A 27,456-nucleotide genomic window follows, 5' to 3' on the forward strand; every position below is an offset into this window, starting at 1 on the left:
TCCTGGCCACTCATTCCCTCACCAGCATCTGTATCAGCAACCACTTGCACATGCCGCTGGTCCTCTGTGGTTATTCCAGACTCACTCACCACAAACTCAGGACTTTCCATTACTTGGCTTTGTGTCATCTCGGACCTTGGACGGACTCTGAGGCTCTTGGTCAATCTCTTCAAGCCCCTCAGCTCCAATGGGGTGATCTAAAGATGGTGTTTGTGGCTCAGTTGTCACTTCTTCAAACATACATCTCACTTGTTGATTATGTTAAGCATACACCCAGTTAGGAAGTCCACCACACTTCATAGATATGTTGGTTAAAATGATCACGTGGACGTGTCCTTTCTAGCTCGGTTTTAAGCAAGACTTCCAGACATCTTTCTTAATGGGGATGCAGTCACCCAGACTGAGGTGATGGTACTGTTCCTGATGTCAGATAGCAGTGGCAGCTCCAACCTTGTGTGACAACAGAATGCACCGCAACATTCAGTCCCTTGCAGTAGTCGAGAATCATATCATCTGTAATATTCACAAGCTCATTTTCAGGCACAGCAGGGAAGTCTCATAGTTCAGCACATTAGGTTCTCATAGGGTGACAGTCCTGTTGTCCGGTCAGGAGTACTTTGGAAACACACCAACATACTTTCTCTATCTTGGATTTCAATGTCCCATTGATTTGCTTGACAATGCCAGAAGCCTCAGGTCGGTAACTACAGTGCAGTTGCTGTTCCACCTGCAGAGCTTCACAATGTATTTTCAGGATCTCATTATCAAAATTAGTCCCTCATTCTTGTTCCAGAAAATGGGGAAATCAGTTTTTGCAAAAGCAATTTGGCTACAGTGAGACTTTCATTCCTCCGAGGTGGGTATTCTTTGACCAAAGTGGAGAAAATACACATTTCAACCAGGAAGCCCATTCCATACAGGCATTTCGATAAAATCCAGTTCCATCCGGTGAAAGAAACCTCCTGATTTTCCTATGTGGCTCAGGGTCACTGGTGTGTTTCTCTCTACATTCTTATGCTGCCAGATAGTACACCTGTGGAACAGGTTTTTGGCCAGAAGTCAAAATCAGGGATTGAACCAATTCCGTCTAAACAGTCTAATCATTGTGTCTTTCCCAATGTGTGCAGGACCATGGAAATGTCTAGTTATCAGAGACGACAAGCTATTGTGTAACACAGGTCTTCCATCTTCTGAAACCCAAATCTCATCCTCATTGTTCAAACAACCTGTCCAGCTCTGCCGTTCTAACTCTGGGACCTCCTCTTGCTACGACTTAACCTCCTCCCAAGTATCAGCAGCAACAACAAAAAATGAAAACTTTGTCAGCATACCGGTTACCAGCTGTTACAGAATTGCTTCCACTCCTGTGGTCTCCACATTTAACCACAGCAGTCTCTTGGGGCATGGATAAAGCATCAAGCAGTTAGCCACCATTATGAATAGGAGATCCAGATGACAACATGAGTTCTGTTTGTGACAACAGCGATCTGAAGTCATGGACAACACCAAAGCCATACTGACTATCAGCAAAGCCATAATGACTATCAGTAAAGACATTAACTCTCAATTGTTCTTAGACACAGTAAGAGCTACAAATTCAGCCACGTGGGAAAAGGTTACACCATGGTACCAGGAACCTTCCACCATACCTTCACCAAAACCGACTGCATAAGCAGCTTTCAAATTTCACCGATCATTTCTTAGACGAGCCATTCACGAACAGTACATGATCAGGTTCAGCAAGGGGTTCATCTTTGATATGGGGTCTTGGCTTGGCTGGGCACTTTACCACTGCCTAACAGTGCTAAAGTAGATGTGCACTCTATCTACATTGGATTGGTTTTCTCCATCATTGGTGTATTTGATTTACCAGTCCCTGGTAAAGTGCACCAAACAAATGTTACTAGTGGGCCTGCAGCACTATTTGTGCCACCCACATGAGTAGCCCTGTACACCTGTCTCAGACCTTCCACTGCAATGTCTGTGTGTGCAGTTTTACACTGCCAGTTCGCCCTGGCAAGTGCACCCACTTGCCAGGCCCAAACCTTCCCTTTCACTACATGTAAGTCACACCTAAGGTAGGCCCAAGGCAGTCCCATGGAAAGGGTGCAGGATATTTAAAAGGTAGGACATGTATTGGTGTGCTTTACATGTCCTGATAGTGATATACTGCCTGTTGGACTTTTGCTTATGCAGGGTCATCCCCAGTATTTTTGCCTCCTGCCTCCTATTTTTTTCTGACCTGTTGCTGTTGGTTTTTTAACTCTGAGCACTTTACCACTGCTAACCAGTGCTAACGTGCATATGCTCTCCGTGTAAATTGTATGTAATTGGTTTATCCATGATTGGCATATTTGATTTACTAGTAAGTCCCTAGTAAGGTGCACTAGAGGTGCCAGGGCCTGTAAATCAAATGCTACTAGTGGGCCTGCAGCACTGGTTGTTCCACCCACATAAGTAGCTCTGTAATCATGTCTCAGACCTGCCACTGCAGTGTCTGTATGTGTATTTTTACACTGTAAATTCGACTTGGCAAGTGTACCCACTTGCCAGGCCTAAACCTTCCCTTTTCTTACATGTAAGGCACCCCTAAGGTAGGCCCTAGGTAGCCCCAAGGGCAGGGTGCAGTGTATGGATAAGGTAGGACATATAGTAATGTGGTTTATATGTCCTGACAGTGAAATACTGCCAATTTAGTTTTTCACTGTTGCAAGGCCTGTCTCTCTCATAGGATAACATGGGGGCTACCTTTAAATATGATTAAAGTGTAGATTCCCCTAGAGAGTAGATGTACATGTGGAGTTTGGGGTCCCTGAACTCACAATTTAAAAATACATCTTTTAGTAAAGTTGATTTTGAGATTGTGCGTTTGAAAATGCCACTTTTAGAAAGTGGGCATTTTCTTGCTTAAACCATTCTGTGACTCTGCCGTGTTTGTGGATTCCCTGTCTGGGTCAGTTTGACAGTTGGGTTGTTTTTCACCTCACACCAGACAGTGACACAACGGGAGCTGGGGTGTAACCTGCATTTCCTGATTAGCCATCTCTGCTAGGAGGGAGGGGTGGAGTGGTCACTCTCATCTGAAAGGACTGTGCCTGCCTCTGACAATGCCGGCTCCAACCCCCTGCTGTGTGTCTGATGCCTTGCCTGGGCAAGGCAGGATTTCACAAGTAGGTGTGAGTCCCCTTTGAAGAAAGGTGACTTCAAAGACTAAAATGGGTATAAGAAGGGCACCCAAATCTACAGACTTTAGAAACACTTCTGCAACCAAGAGGAACCTCTGCCTGGAGAAGAGCTGATAGCTGAGGAAGAAGTGATGCCCTGCCTGTGACTGTGCTTTGTAGAGCTTTCCTGCAGTGCTGCTTCTGCCAGAGTAAGAGGGCAAAGACTGGACTTTGTGTGCCTTCCATCTTGTGAAGAAATCTCCAAGGGCTTGAGTTAGAGCTTGCCTCCTGTTGTTTGAAGTCTCAGGGACAGCAAAGACTTCTCTCTGCCAGCACCTGGAGTCTCTGGAGAGACTCCTGCCCCGACAAGTGGTGCCCTATCCAGTCCCTGGGCCCTTGAAAGGAAAGCTGGTGGAATCCAAGGAAATCGACTTCAGACGCTGCTGAATCCGGTAACGCCGCCTGCACCTGACGCCGTGACCTTCGCTGGAACGCGACGCTCTTCGCAGGCCCGACGCCACAGCAGCCCCGCTGAAGTCTGTGACTCCGTGGAAGTCGCCGCACCACGTCGTGACCGACCCCGCTCGAAGTGCGCGGATTGAATGTTCCGCACAGATGCCGCGATCCCCGACTTCGCGCATCGGCTTGTTTTCACTCTTCACCAAAGGTAGTGTACTTGGGAGTCTACACGACTCCGTGTCCGGCGCCGCTGGTGTCGGCTTGTTGGGAACGACTCCGTCACGACGCTGTGTTAACATCTCATCGAAGCATTTTTGTTTCTAAGCGCTATTTTTGAGCTTAATCTTTAAAAATTCATAACTTGACTTGTGTATGTCGGATTTTTGTCGTTTTGGTCTTGTTTTGTTTAGTTAAATATTTCCTATTTTTCTAAACCGGTATTGTGTCATTTTGTAGTGTTTTCATGAAGTTACTGTGTGTGTTGGTACAAATACTTTACATCTAGCACTCTGAGGTTAAGCCTACTGCTCTGCCAAGCTACCAAGGGGGCAAGCAGGGGTTAGCTGAGGGTGATTCTCTTTTACCCTGACTAGAGTGAGGGTCCTTGCTTGAACAGGGGGTAACCTGACTGTCAACCAAAGACCCCATTTCTAACACTGCCAAATTTGGTGTTCACTATTGCAAGGCCTATCTCTCTCATAGGTCAACATGGGGATTGCCTTTGATACCCTTTACGTGTAATTTCCCAGTGGGAGCAGATAAAAATTTGTAGTTTAGGGTCTCTGAACTCACAATGTAAAAATTCTTCTTTTGGTAAAGTTGGCTTTTAGATGGTCTGTTTGAAAATGCCACTTTTAGAAAGTGGGCATTTTCTTTGTTCACCATTCTGTGCCTCTGCTTGGCTGCTGAATACACGTCTGGGTCAGAGTGACAGTTGGGCCGTTTGTGAATTCACTGTAGACAATAACACAAAGGGAGCTGAGGTGTGTTCTGCATATCCTAATGAGTGTTTCTGGGCTGGAGTGGAGGGAGGAACTGACACTTGTACTTGAATTGAGCCGGGCCTGTCCTTACACAATACAGTCTCCAACCCCCTGCGGTATGTCTTGGGCCAGGACAGCGAGAAGCAGGATCTTGTGCACTGTTGGACTTTTGCTTATGCAGGGTCATCCCCAGTCTTTTTGCCTCCTGCCTCCTATTTTTTTCTGACCTGTTGCTGTTGGCTTTTCAACTCTGAGCACTTTACCACTGCTAACCAGTGCTAAAGTGCATATGCTCTCCGTGTAAATTGTATGTAATTGGTTTATCCATGATTGGCATATTTGATTTACTAGTAAGTCCCTAGTAAGGTGCACTAGAGGTGCCAGGGCCTGTAAATCAAATGCTACTAGTGGGCCTGCAGCACTGGTTGTGCCACCCACATAAGTAGCTCTGTAATCAGGTCTCAGACCTGCCACTGCAGTGTCTGTGTGTGTATTTTTACACTGTAAATTCGACTTGGCAAGTGTACCCACTTGCCAGGCCTAAACCTTCCCTTTTCTTACATGTAAGGCACCCCTAAGGTAGGCCTTAGGTAGCCCCAAGGGCAGGGTGCAGTGTATGGATAAGGTAGGACATATAGGGCCTGATTCTAACTTTGGAGGACGGTGTTAAACCGTCCCAAAAGTGGCGGATATACCACCTACCGTATTACGAGTCCATTATATCCTATGGAACTCGTAATACGGTAGGTGGTATATCCGCCACTTTTGGGACGGTTTAACACCGTCCTCCAAAGTTAGAATCAGGCCCATAGTAATGTGGTTTATATGTCCTGACAGTGAAATACTGCCAATTTCGTTTTTCACTGTTGCAAAGCCTGTCTCTCTCATAGGATAATATGGGGGCTACCTTTAAAAATGATTACAGTGTAGATTCCCCTAGAGAGTAGATGGACATGTGGAGTTTGGGGTCCCTGAACTCACAATTTAAAAATACATCTTTTAGTAAAGTTGATTTTAAGATTGTGCGTTTGAAAATGCCACTTTTAGAAAGTGAGCATTTTCTTGCTTAAACCATTCTGTGACTCTGCCGTGTTTGTGGATTCCCTGTCTGGGTCAGTTTGACAGTTGGGTTGTTTTTCACCTCACACCAGACAGTGACACAAAGGGGGCTGGGGTGTAACCTGCATTTCCTGATTAGCCATCTCTGCTAGGAGGGAGGGGTGGAGTGGTCACTCTCATCTGAAAGGACTGTGCCTGCCTCTGACAATGCCGGCTCCAACCCCCTGCTGTGTGTCTGATGACTTGCCTGGGCAAGGCAGGATTTCACAAGTAGGTGTGAGTCCCCTTTGAAGAAAGGTGACTTCAAAGACTAAAATGGGTATAAGAAGGGCACCCAAATCTACAGACTGGAGAAACACTTCTGGAACCAAGAGGAACCTCTGCCTGGAGAAGAGCTGATAGCTGAGGAAGACGTGCTGCCCTGCCTGTGACTGTGCTTTGTGGAGCTTTCCTGCAGTGCTGCTTCTGCCAGAGTAAGAGGGCAAAGACTGGACTTTGTGTGCCTTCCATCTTGTGAAGAAATCTCCAAGGGCTTGAGTTAGAGCTTGCCTCCTGTTGTTTGAAGTCTCAGGGACAGCAAAGACCTCTCTCTGCCAGCACCTGGAGTCTCTGGAGAGACTCCTGCTCTGACAAGTGGTGCCCTATCCAGTCCCTGGGCCCTTGAAAGGAAAGCTGGTGGAAATCCAAGGAAATCGACTTCTGACGACTCCGGACCGACACCGCTGCTGAATCCGGTAACGCCGCCTGCACCTGACACCGTGACCTTCGCTGGAACGCGACACTCTTCGCAGGCCCGTCGCCGCAGCAGCCCCACTGAAGTCCGCGACTCCGTGGGAGTCGCCGCACCACGTCGTGACCGATGCCGCTTGAAGTGCACGGATTCAACGTTTCGCACAGACGCCGCGATTCCTGACTTCGCGCCTCGGCTTGTTTTCACTCTTCACCAAAGGTACTGTACTTGGGGGTCTACATGACTCCGTGTCCGGTGCCGCTGGTGTCGGCTTGTTGGGAACGACTCAGTCACGACGCCGTGTTAACATCTCATTGAAGCATTTTTGTTTCTAAGCGCTATTTTTGAGTTTAATCTTTAAAAATTCATAAGTTGACTTGGGTATGTCGGATTTTTGTAGTTTTGGTCTTGTTTTGTTTAGATAAATATTTCCTATTTTTCTAAACCGGTGTTGTGTCATTTTGTAGTGTTTACATTAAGTTACTGTGTGTGTTGGTACAAATACTTTACACCTAGCACTCTGAGGTTAAGCCTACTGCTCTGCCAAGCTACCAAGGGGGTAAGCAGGGGTTAGCTGAGGGTGATTCTCTTTTACCCTGACTAGAGTGAGGGTCCTTGCTTGAACAGGGGGTAACCTGACTGTCAACCAAAGACCCCATTTCTAACATTGGTGATCAGCGGTTGGGATTTGGACTTGTATTTGTACTTGACATACAGTAATTAAGTGTATACTACTGTTTGAGTTCAGACCACTACGTGACCACATACTACTTGTTTGGTGATCTTTTGCTTTTTCTCTTAAGGACTCCTTTTTGTTCTACTTCCATGATTTTGCTGATCCCTTGACTGAATCTTTTTACTTCATTGGGAACTTATTTTCAGCCTTTGTGACCATCATGTCTCAATCTGGAGATGCAACAGCTGGAGCTGTGTTTGAAATGGAGAAACTGAAGGAGTACTCAGTTGCTCAATTGAAACAGTTCCTTAAAGATCTTGACTGTCCCACTGAGAGCTCCACCAGGGAGGGGGAGCTGCAAAAGGCACAGAGGGCCTGGGTGACAATCAAGAAGGCTGGAGGGCACACAGAGGAGGAGAATGTGGGTGGGGAAGTGCAGAGGATACACACTGGTGTAGTGGAGGTACCTGTTACGCCTGGGGGGAGGGTCCCCAGGAGGGGTAGCAGGGTGTCATCCAAGGGTCTGACTCCTGAAGAGTTACAGGACAGACAGGCAGAGAGGGCTCGCCGGTTCAAGGAGTTGAGGATGCAAAGGGAGAAGGATTTGGAAGAAAGGAGGAGGGACTTAGAGATCAAAAAGAGGATTTGGGCTTATGAGCTCAAAATGAAGGAGCTGGAAGTCATGATGGCTGAATCCAGCTGGAATGGTGGCAGCAACAATTTTTTATCTAGTGCTGCTGAAGAAGTGCACATGCCCAGAGATGTGGTGCCCTACTTGAAGGAGGGAGTTAACACACACCAGGAGGTTCAGGGGTATGAGGTAGCTCCAGTGATGCACAGGGTCCCTGAGGTGGATTGGGGAACTGGCATGGGGAGTCATATTCCTACTGGTGGGAGGGACACTCTACTGACTCTAGGTGAGAGTGACAGGGAGAGGGGTTCCCCCCAGGTAGACGTCCTGGTTATGGAGTGTGAAGACATCCCAGATGAGTGTGGGTTGAGTGTCAGGGACAGTCAGGTACTGTCTCACCAGTCTCAGGAGGGTGATGTGGGGTGCTTTTCCAAAGCAGAGTCACTGGATGGTTGGGTGAAGGGTACTTTGGTTAATTCATGTAAGGGGCTGAGTGATGTAATTGCTGGAGAGCATATGTCTAGTCCTTATTTTCCAGAGCTATGCCAACACCAGGTGGAGTGTGAGTTCTCTGACCCCAGGGAGTTTGCAATGGAGGCAGACTTCTGGGTGAGTACCAGAGAGTCTGAAGAGGCATTTGGGGGTGCTCCTGAGAGGAGTGGTCTAGGTAGTTCCCAACCAGGTGAGGTAGGGAAGGATTGTAGTGTCCCAGGTAGGTCCCAGTGTAGTGGGATGGGTGAGGGACCCCATGTCCAGTCTCAGAGGAGAGGGAATGGGGATGGGTTGAGGCCCAAGGTGCCAGAGATCCGGTCCCAGGTCCTGGAGGGTTCCATGAGGGAACACCAGGAGGGGAGCCTAGCCTGTACCATAGGGCCATCTGTTGAGGGAGACCCCACAGTGTCAGGAGAACTTGGGGGGCGGCTGTAGCCAGCGTCACACCAGTTCTGGTGTCTGGCAGTACCACTCCTAGTGAGGGGGTGCAGAAGTCCAGACAGAGGGTTGAGAGGGGGTTGCGGACCCCAGTGGAGAACCTGGAGGGTCAGGGGTCAGCTCTGAGAGCAGAGCCCCCCAGAAATGACCTTGGTAAGACCATTTCTGGGTTGGGGGGAATCCAGACTCTGTCAGATGGGCAGAGGTCAGGAGACCTGCACCAGCCAGACTCTTGTGTGGCCCTTGGGGACAGGGTGTCCCTTGAGGGGGGTAAGTGTGCCCCCCAGGAAGTCCTGGTGTGCCAGGCAGTGGTTCAACCGCAGGGTGGTGACCCTGGGTTGGATGACCAGGTTCAGAGGGTAAACTCTGACCTGGTGGGGGGTAGGTATGCCCCCCAGGAATTCCTGGGTTGCCAGGCAGTGGTCCAGTCTGTGGGTACAGACCCTGGACTGGAGGATCAGGTGCAGGGGGTAAACCCTGACCTGAAGGGGTGGGCGGTTTGCCCAATCACCCCCCCTGGTGTGATTTCAAGGGGTACTCTCCCTGAGGGGGGGGGTGAAGAACCCTGAGAGTAGGGGCAGGGGAGAAAGAGACTCACCCCTGGCCCCAGTGCAATCTAAGGGTACAGACCCTGGATTGGAAGGCCAGGTTCAGGGTGTCCCCCCTGACCTGGAGGAAGGGGCTACTGCTAACAGTGCCCATCCCATGTTTTCTTCTGAGGGGGCCACTCCTAGTTGGGGGGTGCAGGACCCCAGAAGGGAGGGCAGGGGGAGGGAAGCCTCACCCCTGGCCCTAGTCCAACCTGAAGGTACAGACCCCAGGTTGGCGGACCAGTGGCAGGTTAACAGCCCTGCACTGGTGGAAGAATTGTGCAGGACTGCTTCTACAAGCACCCTGACAGTTTTTGACTCTGGGGGTGCCGCTTCTGCAGGGAGGGTACAGAGCCCCAGAGGGGAGGACCAGGGTCAGGTTGTCATCCCTGACCTGGTGGAAGAGAGAGTGGTCAAAGAGTGCCAGGCACCTGGGGCTACCGCCCCCCACTCTCCGGAGGCACAGTGGTTGGAGAGGCCTGAGGTCGGGCTCTCATCCCTGACAGTTGTCCGAGGCCACCGTGGCTTGCTGTCCTGGTGGACAGAGTTGCCCCTGGGGGGGGGACGAGAGTCACACCCCGGGGTAGGAGTGGGCAACACCACTGTGTTGGCCCTGGTGGTACTATCTGCCCATTGCAATACATCTGTGAGCAAAGTAAAGTTAGGTGCTGCACAGATGGTGTCTGTAGATGTGGAGAAGGGTTCCCCATGGGTTAGCTTAGTGGGCCCTGAGAGTATGGACAGAGGGATCCAACTGGAGTCAGGAAGGCGTAGAACTGGAACATGCCCCTGCTGTTGTGGGCCTGGGTCCTTGTTCTATCGCCCAAATCAGGGAAGTACATCAAGGTATTGATTGTTCTCCCCTGGTTTTAGGCTGGTAGGGGGTCGTGTTGGACTTTTGCTTATGCAGGGTCATCCCCAGTCTTTTTGCCTCCTGCCTCCTATTTTTTTCTGACCTGTTGCTGTTGGCTTTTCAACTCTGAGCACTTTACCACTGCTAACCAGTGCTAAAGTGCATATGCTCTCCGTGTAAATTGTATGTAATTGGTTTATCCATGATTGGCATATTTGATTTACTAGTAAGTCCCTAGTAAGGTGCACTAGAGGTGCCAGGGCCTGTAAATCAAATGCTACTAGTGGGCCTGCAGCACTGGTTGTGCCACCCACATAAGTAGCTCTGTAATCATGTCTCAGACCTGCCACTGCAGTGTGTGTGTGTGTATTTTTACACTGTAAATTCGACTTGGCAAGTGTACCCACTTGCCAGGCCTAAACCTTCCCTTTTCTTACATGTAAGGCACCCCTAAGGTAGGCCTTAGGTAGCCCCAAGGGCAGGGTGCAGTGTATGGATAAGGTAGGACATATAGTAATGTGGTTTATATGTCCTGACAGTGAAATACTGCCAATTTCGTTTTTCACTGTTGCAAAGCCTGTCTCTCTCATAGGATAATATGGGGGCTACCTTTAAATATGATTAAAGTGTAGATTCCCCTAGAGAGTAGATGGACATGTTGAGTTTGGGGTCCCTGAACTCACAATTTAAAAATACATCTTTTAGTAAAGTTGATTTTAAGATTGTGCATTTGAAAATGCCACTTTTAGAAAGTGAGCATTTTCTTGCTTAAACCATTCTGTGACTCTGCCGTGTTTGTGGATTCCCTGTCTGGGTCAGTTTGACAGTTGGGTTGTTTTTCACCTCACACCAGACAGTGACACAAAGGGGGCTGGGGTGTAACCTGCATTTCCTGATTAGCCATCTCTGCTAGGAGGGAGGGGTGGAGTGGTCACTCTCATCTGAAAGGACTGTGCCTGCCTCTGACAATGCCGGCTCCAACCCCCTGCTGTGTGTCTGATGACTTGCCTGGGCAAGGCAGGATTTCACAAGTAGGTGTGAGTCCCCTTTGAAGAAAGGTGACTTCAAAGACTAAAATGGGTATAAGAAGGGCACCCAAATCTACAGACTGGAGAAACACTTCTGGAACCAAGAGGAACCTCTGCCTGGAGAAGAGCTGATAGCTGAGGAAGACGTGCTGCCCTGCCTGTGACTGTGCTTTGTGGAGCTTTCCTGCAGTGCTGCTTCTGCCAGAGTAAGAGGGCAAAGACTGGACTTTGTGTGCCTTCCATCTTGTGAAGAAATCTCCAAGGGCTTGAGTTAGAGCTTGCCTCCTGTTGTTTGAAGTCTCAGGGACAGCAAAGACCTCTCTCTGCCAGCACCTGGAGTCTCTGGAGAGACTCCTGCTCTGACAAGTGGTGCCCTATCCAGTCCCTGGGCCCTTGAAAGGAAAGCTGGTGGAAATCCAAGGAAATCGACTTCGGACGACTCCGGACCGACGCCGCTGCTGAATCCGGTAACGCCGCCTGCACCTGACACCGTGACCTTCGCTGGAACGCGACACTCTTCGCAGGCCCGTCGCCGCAGCAGCCCCGCTGAAGTCTGCAACTCCGTGGAAGTCGCCGTACCACGTCGTGACCGATGCCGCTTGAAGTGCACAGATTCAACGTTTCGCACAGACGCCGCGATTCCTGACTTCGCGCCTCGGCTTGTTTTCACTCTTCACCAAAGGTACTGTACTTGGGGGTCTACACGACTCCGTGTCCGGCGCCGCTGGTGTCGGCTTGTTGGGAACGACTCAGTCACGACGCCGTGTTAACATCTCATTGAAGCATTTTTGTTTCTAAGCGCTATTTTTGAGTTTAATCTTTAAAAATTCATAACTTGACTTGGGTATGTCGGATTTTTGTAGTTTTGGTCTTGTTTTGTTTAGATAAATATTTCCTATTTTTCTAAACCAGTGTTGTGTCATTTTGTAGTGTTTTCATTACGTTACTGTGTGTGTTGGTACAAATACTTTACACCTAGCACTCTGAGGTTAAGCCTACTGCTCTGCCAAGCTACCAAGGGGGTAAGCAGGGGTTAGCTGAGGGTGATTCTCTTTTACCCTGACTAGTGTGAGGGTCCTTGCTTGAACAGGGGGTAACCTGACTGTCAACCAAAGACCCCATTTCGAACATGCACTATAAAAACTTTCCTTGGAGGTTTGCCGACTTCAAAGGCAGACATTAAAAAAAGTATTGGACTGCTGACCCCACAACTTTCAAACACATATATCAAGAGCAAACTCTATCAAGAAGAAGAGCTGTGAGGAGGAGTACTGTCCCTTTTCTGTGTGTGCTTTGCTAGATTGACCTGCAGTTGCTGCTTCTGCTTTAGAGAGGAGAAAGACTGGACTTTGCTGGGTATCTGCTTGTGAAGTTTCTCCAAGAGCTTGAACTGAGCTTGCCTCCTGTTAAGAAGTCTCATTGACAGCAAAGACTTCACCTGACAGCATCTACGTACTGTTGCTGAGGACCCTGACTTGCCAAGTGTTGCCTAATCCAGTTCCTGGGCCCTTGGGAGTGAAAGATGGCCTAAAAACAAGACATACCAGGGACACCAACTCTGGACGACTCCAGAACCGACTCTGCTGCATGACCCCATGCTGCTGCCTGCAACCTGTAGCTGTGGTAACCACTGAAGTGTAATGACTTCACTCGATGCAGCAGGCCCAACTGAGCTCCTGGTGCTGTGTCACTGATGACTCAGCCGTGCTGCCTGTGGGCCCGTGGTGTGACCGCAACCCCGAGAGGTCACCTCATTGCGTCTTGACCCACAGGATTCATCAACCCTGCCAGGTTGTAAGGAGCCAACGCCTTGCTTCTGGTGCTGCCTCACCTCCACTGCCTCCGCAAGGAACCAATGCCTCACCTCTGTAAGAAACTAACGCCTCACCTCCTGCATAGTTGTATGGAACCGACACTACACCAGCTCCAGGAATGCCTCAACCACCCAACTCTGTGCTACGTCTTTGCCTCTGCCACATTACTGAGGTACTGCACCTAGGGTCTGTGAGACTGTGTGCCTGGGGCCGCACTCCTGCAAGAGTGGTGCTGGTTACAACTCCATCACAACGTCGTAATAACACCAAATTGTAGCTTTTGTGTGTCTAAGCACTATATTGAGATTTAGGGCCTCATTCTGACCCTGGCGGACGGCGGAGGCCGTCCGCCAGGGTACCGCAGCTGAATGACCGCACCGCGGTCAAAAGACCGCGGCGGCCATTCAGACATTTCCTCTGGGCCGGCGGGCGCTCTCCAAAAGAGCGCCCGCCGGCCCAGAGGAAATGCCCCTGCAACGAGGACGCCGGCTCAGAATTGAGCCGGCGTAGTTGCAGGGGTGCGACGGGTGCAGTTGCACCCGTCGCGTATTTCAGTGTCTGCTTAGCAGACACTGAAATACTTTGCGGGGCCCTCTTACGGGGGCCCCTGCAGTGCCCATGCCATAGGCATGGGCACTGCAGAGGCCCCCAGGGGCCCCGCGGCACCCCCTACCGCCATCCTGTTCATGGCGGGTTTCCCGCCATGAACAGGATGGCGGTAGGGGGTGTCAGAATCCCCATGGCGGCGGAGCGCGCTCCGCCGCCATGGAGGATTCCCCCGAGCAGCGGAAAGTCGGCGGGAGACCGCCGACTTTCCGCTTCTGACCGCGGCTGAACCACCGCGGTCAGAATGCTCGTGGGAGCACCGCCAGCCTGTTGGCGGTGCTCCCGTGCTCGGTGGCCCTGGCGGCCACCGGCCGCCAGGGTCAGAATTACCCCCTTAATTTGTTAAAATTCGTATCTTTGCTTGTGTATGTTGATTTTTGCCGTTTTAGTCTTGTTTTACTCAGATAAATATTGGATATTTTTCTAAACTGTTGTTGAGTACTTTTGTGGTGTTTCCACTGTGTTACTGTGTATGGGTAAAAATTCTTAACACATTGCATCTGAGATAAGTCGACTGCTTGTGCCAAGTTACCAAGGTGTTATCTGAGCTGAGTACCTCCCTTACCCTGACTAGAGTGAGGGTCCCTACTTGGACAGGGTGTCAATGAGCTTCCAACTAGCGACCCCATTTTCTTCTTTTTTCTTCTGAAAATTGTATTGAATTTTAATAACATGAAGTAAACAAAAAGAAAAAGAAGTAAAAATGGGAGTTATGTGGTAGTTTGCTATATTACGGCAATTGGGCAGGTACCCACATAAGAAGAGTTGATTATGCAACAGAGACATGTCTTGTTAGGCAAATCAGTGCACAGTGAAAGTTTACATAATCAGTGATCGTCTATCATTACCAACGAGCTTGTAATTTTAATCATACATACTTGCTATCAATGAAAGTAAGTATAACTTAAAGTCTACACTATATCTAGGCAAGACAGAGTATTCAAGGAGGTTTATCTAAGATCCATGTCGGTCGTTCGAGTCTTTAAGTCTTTAAGTTTTAATCTGAACAGCTTGGCAGGGGTCCAGTATAGGGAATGAGCAGCGAAGAATCTTTTTTGGGTTATTGAGTGGATTCATTTGTCCTGTGTTAGGTGGAGGCTTATTTTTTACCACGTCTCCTCACTAGGAGGCGTAAGTATGGTGGATGAGAAAAAGGAGGACCATTTATGAGGCAATGGGGGGTGTTATGGGGTCCTAGTGGAGTAGACTAGTTTGCATATTCTAAAGGCCGCATATCCTTTTGCGGTAAACGTTTGTTATTTTGTGACAAGTCCTTTAAGGGGCCTAGTTTGGAGATTTTTGCTTTGAGTTGAAGGAGTTCATAGAAATCAGTATTTGAGAGATTGTGCTTGCTTTTCAGCTGTTTCAAATTCCTTTGAGGCCCATGTTGCGGCAATAGTCACTGAGTTAGGTATTTGCAGTTTTGTATTGTGCCATAGAGATGCAGAGGGGGATTTGTAGGTATTGGTGGACAAGAGTGCGTCTAGTTTCATCAGGGCCGTGCTAATGTATTTGAAAATCTTCTGGGAGTGATTAAAAGGGTGGGATAACATTGTTAGAGATGATAATAGTGAAAAAGGTTTGCAGATTGAAGATTCAATAACAAGCCAGATAGGTTTTTTTTGTGGATCAGGTTCAAACCATCGTGCACCCTGGGCTGCTAGGTATGAAATTTGGTAAATGTACCAGTTTGGGATAATGGGGGGATTCATTTGAAGTTCGGTAAATGTACCAGTTTGGGAAGTTACGCCTCCCAATTTAGTAGGTGTACTCAGTTTTTTTAGGCCGATTCTGGGTTTTTTATTTTCCCATAGGAATTGTGAAACATGTTTATCAGTTTTAGAGAAGAAGTCTTGAGAGAGACACATGGGGAGCATACATGAAAGTTTATCCAGGGAGACACTTTAATTTTGATGGTTTCAAGTCTGCCCACCATGATATATGTTTGGGCGACCATGTTGCCAATAGATCTTTCAGTTTGTCAGTGGTTTTGCTTTTGTTTATGGTAATAAATCCAGGCATGTCATTGCATAACCAAATTCCCAGATACTTAATGGAAGATTTCCATTTGAAGTTGAAAGAGCCCGCTAAGGAGGGGTTGCTGGGGACATTTAAGGGAAGTATTTTGGGTTTTTTTCTGTTCCAGAAGTAGCCTGAGAAGTGGGAGAAACGGATTTCGGTTATGGCTTTGGTTGGGTTAGTTGTGAATATCGAAATATCATCCGCATAAGTGGCTGTTTTGTATGGGGTGCCCCCGAATGTGATTCCAGGAATGGCTATTGAGTTATTGATCATTGTGAGTAGAGGGTCAATGGCTTGTAAAAAAAGTAAGGGGGGTGGGCAGCCTTGGTGAGTTCCCTGTCTCAAGTGGAAGGGATGGGATAGGGTGTCGTTGATCTGTATTCTAGCTGAAGGCTTCAAATAAAGGGGCATGGACATTGAGATGAAATTATCTCCTAGTTTTTGTCTTTGAAGGACAGTTTCGAGATACGGGCAGGAGACCTTGTCGAAGGCCTTCTCAGAATCTAAGGCTATGGTGGCCGCTTTGGGGGAGAGTGGGTTAGAGGCTTTTTCAATTACATGTGAAAGGAGACGGATATTGTCGCTAGCTAAGTGTCCCTTAATAAAGCCAGATTGGGTAGGATAGACTAGTTTAGGGATCAGGGGTGTGAGACAGTTGGCAAGGATTTTAGTGTAGGTCTTGCTTCCATATTTATGAGGGATATAGGTCTGAAATCTTTGGGGTCGGAGTGGACTTTATCTTATTTTGGGATAACCACAATAGTGGCTTCAGATGCTGAGCCTGACACTGAGCCAAGTGTTGAAAAATAGTTTAATCTTGAGTGTAGGATGTCCATAATGGTGTGCAAGAAGGTTTTGTTAAACTCAATAGGTATGTCATCCCGGCCTGAAGCTTTACTAGATAGGATATTTCTAACGGCGACATAGACTTCATCTGTGTAGATCGGCTTTGATATAGATTCTTGATCAGAATTAGTTGATTAATCGGTAGTGTTCGTAAAAAAAAAAAACAGTCAGGCTTCTCGAGGGTTATTGATAGTGGGAGTGTATAATTTCATGTAAAAGTTTTGGAATGTCTGGAGGATTGCCTCAGTTGAGGTATGTACCTTATTCTGTTTATCTTTATTCGATTTGATAAAGGTAGAGTTGCATTTAAACTTCAATTAGGCTGCTAGGGATTTTTCTGCCTTATTTAAGTAGAAAAGTTTCTTTCCCTTTTGAGAATGAACCCATAAGCGTGCGCATTTGCTTATTATTATGGAGTTGAACTCGTATGTGAGGTGCTTGAGGGATGTCAAAATGAAAGGATCATTAGAATTCCTGTGAGTCATTTCCTTATTTTTAATTTTAGTTGTTAGTTGGTCTAGGGTTGAATTTATTGTTTTGTTTTTATGAGCCGTAGGGCTTATAACAAGTCCTCTGAAGTGACATTTCAGAGAATCCCAGAGCGTTACTGAGGATGAGACCAAACCTTTATTTATTTGTATGAATTGGGATATTTTTTATAGAGTTCCTCAGTTGTGCTTGGGTCCTATAGAATTTCTGAGTTCATGCGCCAAGATTTCGATTTCATAGGTATTGGTAGGATTTGAAGGGTAATGGATATAGCCGCATGGTCTGAGATTGTAATGGGTTTTATGGAGGTGAAGCATGTATGCTGGAGGAGAGACTGGTCAACTCGAATGCTGTCTATCCTGGAGAAGGAGTTGTGTGGGGAGAAGAAGAATGTGAAGTCGTTGCCAGTGGGGTATGAAGTCTGCAGACATCTGGCAATTGGTAGGCTGTGGAGAGGGTGTGCAATGCTTTGTGTGCTTTGGGGATTCTGTGTTTGACGGTGGATTGTCTATCAAGTAGGGGGTCCATCAGGAGATTAAAGTCACTGCCTAGTATAATCTGAGCATCAGGAGGTAGGTCAGCAATTTTAGCTGATAGGTTGCTCCAGAACTTAGGGTCCTCAATTGTGGGGGCATATATTTCAGAGTCATTGCTCTGTAGTCGGGTTCTTAGCTTTCTGCCATTGTCACCTGGTTCTGTCAATATAATCAAGAGGCCAGCTTTTCTGGAAATCATAGTGATCACTCCATTTTTTATTGATTGTGGCAGAACAGGTAATGTCTGACATCTTCAAACATTCCATCATAAATTAGCACTTCCAGAATGGAAGATATGGGAATAGCTTACTGGTAGGTAAGTACATCTCAGGCACATGACGGGTCTCATGACAGTAAATCATGTTGGATATAATAGCCATATTTGTGTTGGGTGAATACTTTCACCATCCTACATGGCATATGTGTACTACAACCCTCAAAGTCACACATGTTAAGACCTGTTAAGTCACTGTGGACCCCATGTAAAAGAGGCTTGCACTGCTGGGCCCTCTATTTCCCTGATGCTCTGGTGGAGTAGGTCTCTCAATCATATCTATTAGGCAATGCAAAGTCACATTGCGTGCCCTTTCATGGCCTCATAGATATGGACTAAACAAGGCAGTACAAAGTGCTGCATTGCCTGACTCTACATCAAGGGTGTGTTCCATGGTACTTATGGTGGGTTTCCCCATGCAGCACCAATGGGATTTGAAACATTCCCAGAATTACAAGAACCATAGAAATGTTTAAAAAATGTGTGTTTCCCCAGGGGAGGTGTAAAAGGAGAAATAACTTAATTTCTCTTTGTTATTTACTCTTTTATGTGTGATGTATTCTGCAGCACACATACAAAGAGGAAAAAGCTGTTATTGTTTGTTTTTGGGCAGGAAGGTGTCCCTTGCTGCATAAAAACAATTAAGCTCCATGGTGCAAGGGTACATGTGTCAGTGCTAGCCACCAATCTGTGATCTTGTGCATGCATAAGTAACACCAATGTGCTGTGTTTCATTAATGTAATATTGCACATTCCTGTCCTTTCTTTGTGATGCAGGGCAGCACAGCAAAGTGACTCTCTGTGATGCCCTGTTGCAATAAACCATAAATGAGGCCCTGTGTTTGTTTCAAAATGATGAGGGATCCTCGGAAATACACTATTTAAATTGCTAGGTCACAATTCTGTGTTAAAGGAAGAGCCTCCATTTCTCTTCTCTGTATCTCCACAGGTAACTCCTATTGTCATGAGGCATGTAGTGTATCCAATACCTGTGAAACTGAGAAAATATGAAATATTTGGCCTCACCCGACCATGTGTACCATGGGAAATTACATTAGTCATCATATATACAAACGTGCCATCCTGTCTGTCCAACGGTTCAGTCTGTGCAGCAAGGTAGACCCCCCATGCGTAAAGTACAAATCATAAGACAGGCAGCCACATATTCACCATTCACATAATGTGCCTGTCTAGGTGCAATGTTGCCCATTTTCTGCTAGTGCAGTCTGCAAACCCAGGACACTGCAACATGTTGAAATGTATGTCCTGCACTTTCAGTGCAGTTCTGAGTTTACCAGCTGCACTATACAGCTCAAGACTCCTCTATATCTCTCCCCCTGTGTACTGTCAACATAGTGGACACAGTACACTGCCATGTGCAGACATTTATATACTTCACAATGACATGCACTCATTAATCTCTCCATGGCAGTGGCCAATGTCATGTACTCATTAATCTCTCCATGGCAATAGCCAATGCACAACAGTGACTACTAATGTCACATACAAATATGTGTGAATGAATGTGATAACATCATCTGACCAGGCTACATTTTGTAAAATCTGACATGTATTACTTCAGAAATGCCAATTGTAGTCCCATACAAGCAAAATGGAGGGGTGTGAGAGAAGAGCCTCCTCAATGACTCCATACTAGTAAAGATTCACTAACTTCATGGCATTGTCACTCCTAAGTATTACAAATAGTAAGTGTGTCACACAGGCATATACTTGTGTGTATAGTACATCGTCAGTCATACCAAAAATGAAAATGTGTGAATGCCAAACAATTTCAGTGCACGTTTCATACTGTTGCAAAGAGTATGACTCCTTCAGGGCACAAAACCGAATGTACATGAATATGGGCACATCAACCCTCATGACCATTGACTGGTTGTTCCCCTCCTGTCTTTTCAGCTGACCAAGGATATAGTCTGCAGCCATGGGTCATGACTCCATGTGCACATCCCAAGACATATGCACAATGGACCCGGTCCACAGCGGAGCAGAATTTGGATTCCTTAAGTCAGGCATTTACTGTCTTGAGATGTTGGGGGGAGATTGATCTACTCCCCCCATGGTATGTAAGATCATATTTGTGTGCTGCATTTTACACAACATATGTGTGTGGACCAATGTCCCATGGGATAAGGAAAATGAGGAACATGAAGTCCCAGGTGAGGATGATGAGGAAGATGAGGACCAGAACGAAAAATGTACCTTCATTGGCTGGGATGCATGAGCCACATCAAGGGATCAAAATTGTATGGACTACATGGAAAGATTGTAGTAAAATGACAAATAATTTATGAACACTACCGTTGTGTAAGCAATCTTACTTCATAGTTACTGTAAACATCAAAACACTCACATCACCCATGCTAATAATTGACACAGAAGGTATGTAGCAATGTTTAAAAAACAGCTTTGGCCAACATTTTGCAACAACCTGTGCCAAATGCAGGTCCATTGAGAAGACAGACACCAAACATAGATTGCACAGTTTGGACAGGTTATGATAATGTGTTCTGTTGTTCTGTTGCAGTGTAATGACCATCAGACATCCAACCACAATCAAAATGGTGTGCTAAAGTTAATAGTTTGCAATTATTGTATTTGTATTGTACAGCTAGCCATTTGTACAGCCTCATACTTGTGGAGGATAACAGAGTTAACTCATATTCTGACCGTGAACCAAGGCACATAGTATGTGCATGGAAACGCAGTCTAACACATATAATCTACATTTGCTACATCCAAGTCTGCAGGCACATGTTAAATCCATTGTGGTATCTCACATCACAAATAAATGCAAAATACTCAAAGGTGCCAGTGCAAGATTGGCTACCTAGTGCCAATGCGGCCACGCTTGCCTCACTAGGCAAAGATGCAACTGCACCAAGCAGGGATGTATACTACCACGTTTGTTTCATACATTCAGATACAAACAATTTGTTCACTCCTAAGACTACATTTTATGTGTGATTGTAAAAACATAACACAAAGAGTCAGAATATGAAACATTGCCCAGAAGCAATGGCTAAATGGAAGGTGAATCCAGCCAAGGTACCATGCACTGATGCATTCCAGGTCATAGTGGCAGAATGTGACAATAGCTGCCCAGGTGATCATCATGTGTGAAAACATACCCACATCCTAAGTACAGGTAATCCCTCAATATGGCACCATATTTTGATGCATGCCAATAGAAAGCAGATACCTCCTTGGAATAAATCTCACTCGTTTGGCTACCCAAGCTGGCCTCATGATCACCAAAATATAGACAAAAGTTTGAGGCAAACACCAATGTGTATCTGTACGTGCACGTGCAACACATATTCTTCCAGACCACAACATGTGTCATATCTGCCTAGACACATCCAATGCAAATCCAGACTGTGAATCTGTACCCTCTATGCCACATACACTGTAGACTGGCTGAACTAGCCAGTATATGTCATTTCCTGAGTGGATTATGCATCCACCAGACATCCTAGGAAAGCAACGTATAATGATACGGGCCCATGTACCATAAACTGGTGCTGCTGGTGTCCCACTACTCTTGGACCTCAGGTGGCACAAGCCTCTCAGTCATATCCAATAGACCATGCTAAGTCACCATGTGTGGCTCATCCAGACTTCATAACTATGGGGTAAATTAAAGAACCTCAATAGGCTGCCTTTGTTTAATCTGTGCCATGGGTGCAATGCAAGGGCCGTGGGGGGATATTTTGACAGGCAACACCCATGGATATTCAGGATGACTCATGTAAATTTATGGATTTAAACCTGGTGCTGTAGAAAAGGCTTATGCCTTCACACAATCTGTCATCAAGTTGCATTATAGTTTTCTCTGTCCCTTTCTGCACATACACCATCCATTGACTTATTTGGCATGTTCTTTGTGCTACAGAATGCAGCACACATTGGAAACAGAAAAGCAAAGGAGAATTTTAAACACTTCTCCTTGTTACGCCTCTTCTGGCAATGTGTATTGTTTTTGGCCTGCACCAGGTTTACGTGAGTCTGATAAAATGGGTCAGTGTCAAACTCAATGGGTGTTGCATGTGAACACCCACTGCAAGGCAAGCGCAACACCTCCGTGACGCAGAGCCAAACAATGCAGTGCTTTACGCTGCCTTGCTTTATGCAATAATTATGAGATCACGCCAAGGCATGCATGGTGGCTTTGTATTGCACCATTAGTGTGAGTGAGAGTCTTGTGCCCCTCAACATTGAAAAAAGTGAGTCTCCTGGGGGCAGGACCCTTGTATATGAGCCCCCTAATGACAACCACTCTGGAACACTCATGCCTAGATTTCATACAATTTTGTGTCATCTTTGCACCACTGTTGTGTCCCATCCATGGCACATAATGCCAGTAGAGAATTAAAAAGCCAGGCAAGGGGCAATTTGCCCCACCTTATGTGGACTAGAAAAAAGGTAATGCAAGTCAGCGACTTGTGTTGTATTGCATAACGTATTTTTTTAAGGTGGTATATCCGGGGCATGAGCATTCCCCTGCATCCACCCATAGATTTCTTGCAATCTCAGATTTACCAAGGATTGTACCCCAGGGTTTGCAGATTTCTCCACACACCATGGAGGATGGTGTAGCAATGAGAGAAATATGTTTCTGACCTTGTCCTTTCCTTGTAGCACACATAGAAAGAGTGAAATACCTCAAGAGCTTGTTATTGTCAGGAATGTATCCTTTCCTGCCCAGAGAATATTCTCTACACAATGCCAGCACCCAGACACCATGGTGCAAGGGTGCCTGTGTTGGTGCTTGGCTGGCTGAAGTGCTTCAGTGCAAGTAGAGAAAATAAATGTTCCATAACTTCATATATATGGGGTAGGTCTGCCCTCTCCCTTTCACACAATACAGCACAACAACTTGGCTTTCTGCCAAGATTAAACCCTTCGCATGTCAGCAAATTTGAAAATGCTTCTTTTTTGTCTCCAGTATTCACACCATGGGCTGTATCATAGAAGTGCGGCGGAGGCACAATGGGCATTTGCACCATCTTTATCTGAGACTGCTGACCCCACCCCATTCTGTGACGAAGTGTCATTGATTGTGTCAGAGTCACCAGATCCTCGGGGTCTGTGCACGTTCCCAACACTTCCACCACAAGACAGCTCCAATACTCTGATTAGTTTTATCAGAGAGTCTAAGAGAGTCCAAGTGGGGAAAGGGGGATTAAGAAGGGAACAGCTGGGAAGGAGACCTGTAGGAAGCAAGAGGTTAAAACACAACATCAAAATTACATCTCATGAAATTAGTACCATGCTACAACTCAAAGCTTTGTCATTTCTGAAAACATGAACAACCCTAAGAATTAGGTCATAAAATGACTAAGTTTCAAGATGACCGGATACCTGTAAGGGAATCAGGATGAATTAAATGAAACTTTCAATTTCAAGTATTTTCCTTTACATGAGAATCAGGAAAACATTCTGAATAACTTCTAAACAGTCACATGAATCCTTTTTTGAGAATGTATATTAGGACCATACAATATTGCATCTAAAAACTTTGGCCTTTTGTGTTCTCTTGAAAGGTTTCAACGCGAATTGCGAACATTGCAGATATATATATATATATATATATATATATAATAAACACCATGAAAGGATTATGCACCATGAATAACACAATATAGACTCTGGAAACAAATCACACAACTTGTCAACTCGAATACTACCAAATAAATTGCCGATTCGAGTGCCAACATGTAAAATGTCAAGAAATGGTAGCATGCAACGAATATCAAGGTTAAATCACCTTTAAACGAATTGCGCGTCTTACCGATTCTTAAGCCACCATGTCAATGTCAAGAATTGGTAACGCGCCATGAATAACAAAGTTAAATCATCATGAAACGAATCGCACGTCTTGCCGATTCTTAAGCCACCACGTAATGTCAAAAAATGAGAGCGCGCAATGAATAACAAAGTTAAATCAACATGAAACGAATCGCGCATCTTGCCGATTCGTAAGCCACCATGCAAATGTCACAAACACTCAAGCGCACATTTTGCACGCGCAAAGTAACCTGTTAACCATAAAAGAATTAGTTCCAAGAATATAAGAGTTCTCGATAACGGCGTCAGGATGTCAGCCCAACCACCGTCTTACTGCCTAGAACAAGGATCACCAATGAAGAATGAAGGGCAGAGGCCTGGAAGATCAAATAGGCCACCGGGACAGAAGCTCAGGAAGTAGCTGCTGCTCTGCACCGGGACATCTGAATAGTGAGCACTTGGAACTGGGCTGGCTCCCTTTTATAGAGTCTTGGCCCAGCCCACAACCACACCCAAGCATGCTGCAGAGAAATTCTCTAGAAGGCCCTGGAAAGGGACCACATCCTAACACACTCTGAAAGTCTGCAGCAATACTTTGCAAATGAACAGTATTTGTAAGCACAGTAAAAATAATTATTCAGGATTGAACTCTACAATGCAAAAGGTTAAACAACAACATATCAGCACAATGCATAAATTACAGTGTTTTGAGAGTGCTGGGTTTTTGCATTTTAGTCGCCAATAGAGCGCGCACTGCCCTGGTGTTGACAGATTGACCTGGGCTTAAAGCTGAAGCGCCCAGGTTTGCAGTAATGAGTGACACTACACCTCGTCACTGAGGGGGAAGGCCTCAAGGACCTTTACTGAGCTGAGGAGGTTATGCCCACCGGAGCTGTGACCTCCTCAGCCCAGCAAAGGTTAGCTCAGGCAGCCAGGAGCTTGCGCAAATAGCACGTCTAGCTCCTGGCTGCCTGACCTGAAAATGAAGATTGCTTGTCAGGCTGACTTTTATTCAGCCTGATAGACACTCTTCTTGAGGGGCAAATGTTGAGGGGACATGGCCTCTAAGCCCCAAAGGATAGGCTACGGCTGCACTGTACCAAAGACATGGGCGCAGAGGCAAAGAATAAGTCACGTGGTGCACTGACAGTGCACCCCTTGATGGCAGCCTTCTGGAAGGGGGAAGATGGTCCTATGGCCCCACCCAGACTTTCCTTTGCAGGTGGGTGCAGTCACTCACTGCACTCACCTGCAAGGGGATCTGATATCCCCATTAAAATTGCAGACAGGTTGCAGCATGCACTGTGCAACATGACCTCTCTGTTTTAAACTTGAATGCACTGGCCCCAGGGCAATGCAAGTTTCCACCAGGCCTCCGTCTAAGCGCATTCAATTTAATAAGGTGCACTTTCTCAGTTTGCACGTGGTGCACTTCTTGTAAGGTGTGCCATTGTGAAAACAGAGAAAGGGTGCCCTATAAGTAATAAGGCACCAGTAATGCAAGAAGTCACACATATGAGCACTGTCAACATACACATCCAACACATTCAAAGACATCAAGCATGCCCCCTCACATATTCACAGACAATACACTGATCCCTGTAATTGGTCACATACATTGAATAACATACTGCACTGTAAGACACACATTTGGCCCATTTCCTCATTCAAAAAAGATGCATTAGCATAAAGGGCTGCTTTACAAACAAAAAAAATAAATAAATGCTTTATCGAAAAGCAGTCACAGACATGGTGGTCTGCTGTTTCCAGCAGGCCACCATCCATGTGAGGGCCGCCATTCCCAAGGGGGTCGCAAATTGCGACCTACCTCATGAATAATCATGCGGTGGGCATTTGTGACCCCCTTGCGAGTCGCAAATAGTGTCAAGGACACTATCCCACCTTTGGATTTGCGGCTCGCATGTTGCGAGTCGCAAATCAGAATTTTCGTACATGTAGCCCTATATTTTTAGTGACACAATGCCAAAAATACCTTAGAGACTCTAGTCCCTTAGGAGGTAAGTAATATATATATGGTGGTTGTCCATATATACACTAGAAATCAGTAATAGTTATAAAGACAGTTAGAAAACAGTGCAAATAGTGAAAATCACAATAGGTTGCAATGGGCATAGGGGGAACACAAACCATATACTAAAATAGTGGAATGCAAAAGTCAGTTTCCCACCTAGGCAAGTGTAGTGTGTAGAGGGGCGCTGGGGGTGTAGGAAAACACCACACGTAATTAATAGAACCCACACGTGAGCCCAGGAAAACAGGAGTAAATCACAATAAGTTTCCTGAAACACACAAGAAGTCGTGATAGAAGATTATGCAAGAACCAGAAGAGACTGCAAGACACTTATGATGGATTCCTGGACCTGAAGGCCTGTGGAAGAAGGGGACCAAGTCCAAGAAGCACTGAAGAGTCCAGGGAGAACAGGAGCCCCTGCTAACCCGAATGAAGGAGCAAAAGCCTTGGCACATACAAAGCTTTCGGTTAGCGGAAAATGACACTGCCCGGGACCAAGATGGACCTGGTGATCTCTACCCAAGAGGGGGAGACAAAGGGGGCCCCCAGCATCTCAGAGAGCCCTCAGAAGACCAGGCAGCATGCACAGAAGTCCTACAGCATGGGGACAGGGAAGGTGCAAATGGAGGCCCATGCAGCACTACAGAAAGGAATCCCACGCTGCTGGAGAGCCACTGAGGAAGCTGTGTGTCGCAGGATGGAGTGCTGGGGACCTTAGCTGTGTTGTGCATGAAGAACTTCTTGGAAGGTCGCACACAAGCCTTGGCAACTGCAAGTCACGCAGTACACAAGGGTACTTTCTTGCGTGGGGAGGCAAGCTCTTACCTCCACCAAAGTTGGACAGCTGGACCTTGGGACTGTCGGGGTCACTTTAGTCCACCACCTGTGTTGTTGGATCTACACTCGTCATCTGGAGAGGGGACCCACACCACCAGTCGTCGCGGCAGAGAGGTACCTGCTGAAGCAGGGAAGAGACTCTATCACTCCACAGGAGATTCCTTCGGTTCTTCAGTGCAGGTTGAAGAAAGGCAGTCCTCAGAGGATGCACGACCTGGAAACAATTGCAGTTGCTGGCAGGAGCTGAAGATACAATGTTGCATAGGTTTTCTTTGCTTCTTTGTTGCAATTTGTAGAGTTCGTGGAGGTTTCAGTTGCGGTTCTGTTGGTAGAAGAGGAAGTAAAGGATGCAGAGGATTCCTGCTGGAGTCTTGCAATCCGAATCTGAGGAAACACCCAGGAGAGGGACCCTAAATAGCCCTGAAAGGGGGATTGGTCACCTAACCAGGTAAGCACCTATAAGGGGAGGGCTCTGACCTCACCTGCTGGCACTGGCCACTCAGATGCTCCCAGAGTCCCAGAGTGCCCCACCACCTTGAAATCAAAGATGGCAAAACCCATGGACACTCTGGAGGAGCTCTGCGCACCACCCCAGGGATGGTGATGGACAGGGGAGTTGTCACTCCCCTTTCCTTTGTCCAGTTTTGTGCCAGAGCAGGTACTGGGGTCCCTGAACTGGTATAGGCGGGATTATGCAAGTAGGGCATCATCTGTGTCCTTTAAAGCATTTCCAGAGGCTCTTGGAGGCCCCCTCCCATGCCTGTTACACCTATTTCCAAAGGGAGAGGGTGTAACACCCCTTTCCCAAAGGAAATCTTTTGTTCTGCCTTCCTGGGCTTGAGCCAGAAACCTGTCTGTGAGGTGGCAGCAGTTAGGGCTGCCTGGAAAACCTCAGAAGGCTGGTTTGGCAGTACTGGGGGTCCACTGTGGAGCCCCCAGAGTGCATGGGATTGTACAACCAATACTAGAATCAGTATTGGGGTACAGTTCCCAGCTGTTAGATACCTTACATGGCCATATTCAGGGTTACCATTGTGGAGCTGGACATAGGGATTGATGGCGTCCCGGCACTCACAAAGTCTGGGAAAA

General features: G+C 46.8%; 1 long non-coding RNA gene across 1 annotated transcript in view; it reads left to right on the forward strand.

Moving 5' to 3' along the window:
* LOC138250129 (uncharacterized) overlaps window positions 1–20,008 on the forward strand; it is a 145,594-nt gene extending 125,586 nt beyond the window's left edge. Inside the window, exon 3 of the long non-coding RNA XR_011194893.1 lies at window positions 19,608–20,008. This is a non-coding gene — a long non-coding RNA (uncharacterized lncRNA). The remainder of the gene's footprint in view (window positions 1–19,607) is intronic.
* The last annotated feature ends 7,448 nt before the right edge of the window (window positions 20,009–27,456 follow it).

This window comes from Pleurodeles waltl, chromosome 1_2, assembly GCF_031143425.1.
Source record: "Pleurodeles waltl isolate 20211129_DDA chromosome 1_2, aPleWal1.hap1.20221129, whole genome shotgun sequence".
NCBI lineage: Eukaryota > Metazoa > Chordata > Amphibia > Caudata > Salamandridae > Pleurodeles > Pleurodeles waltl.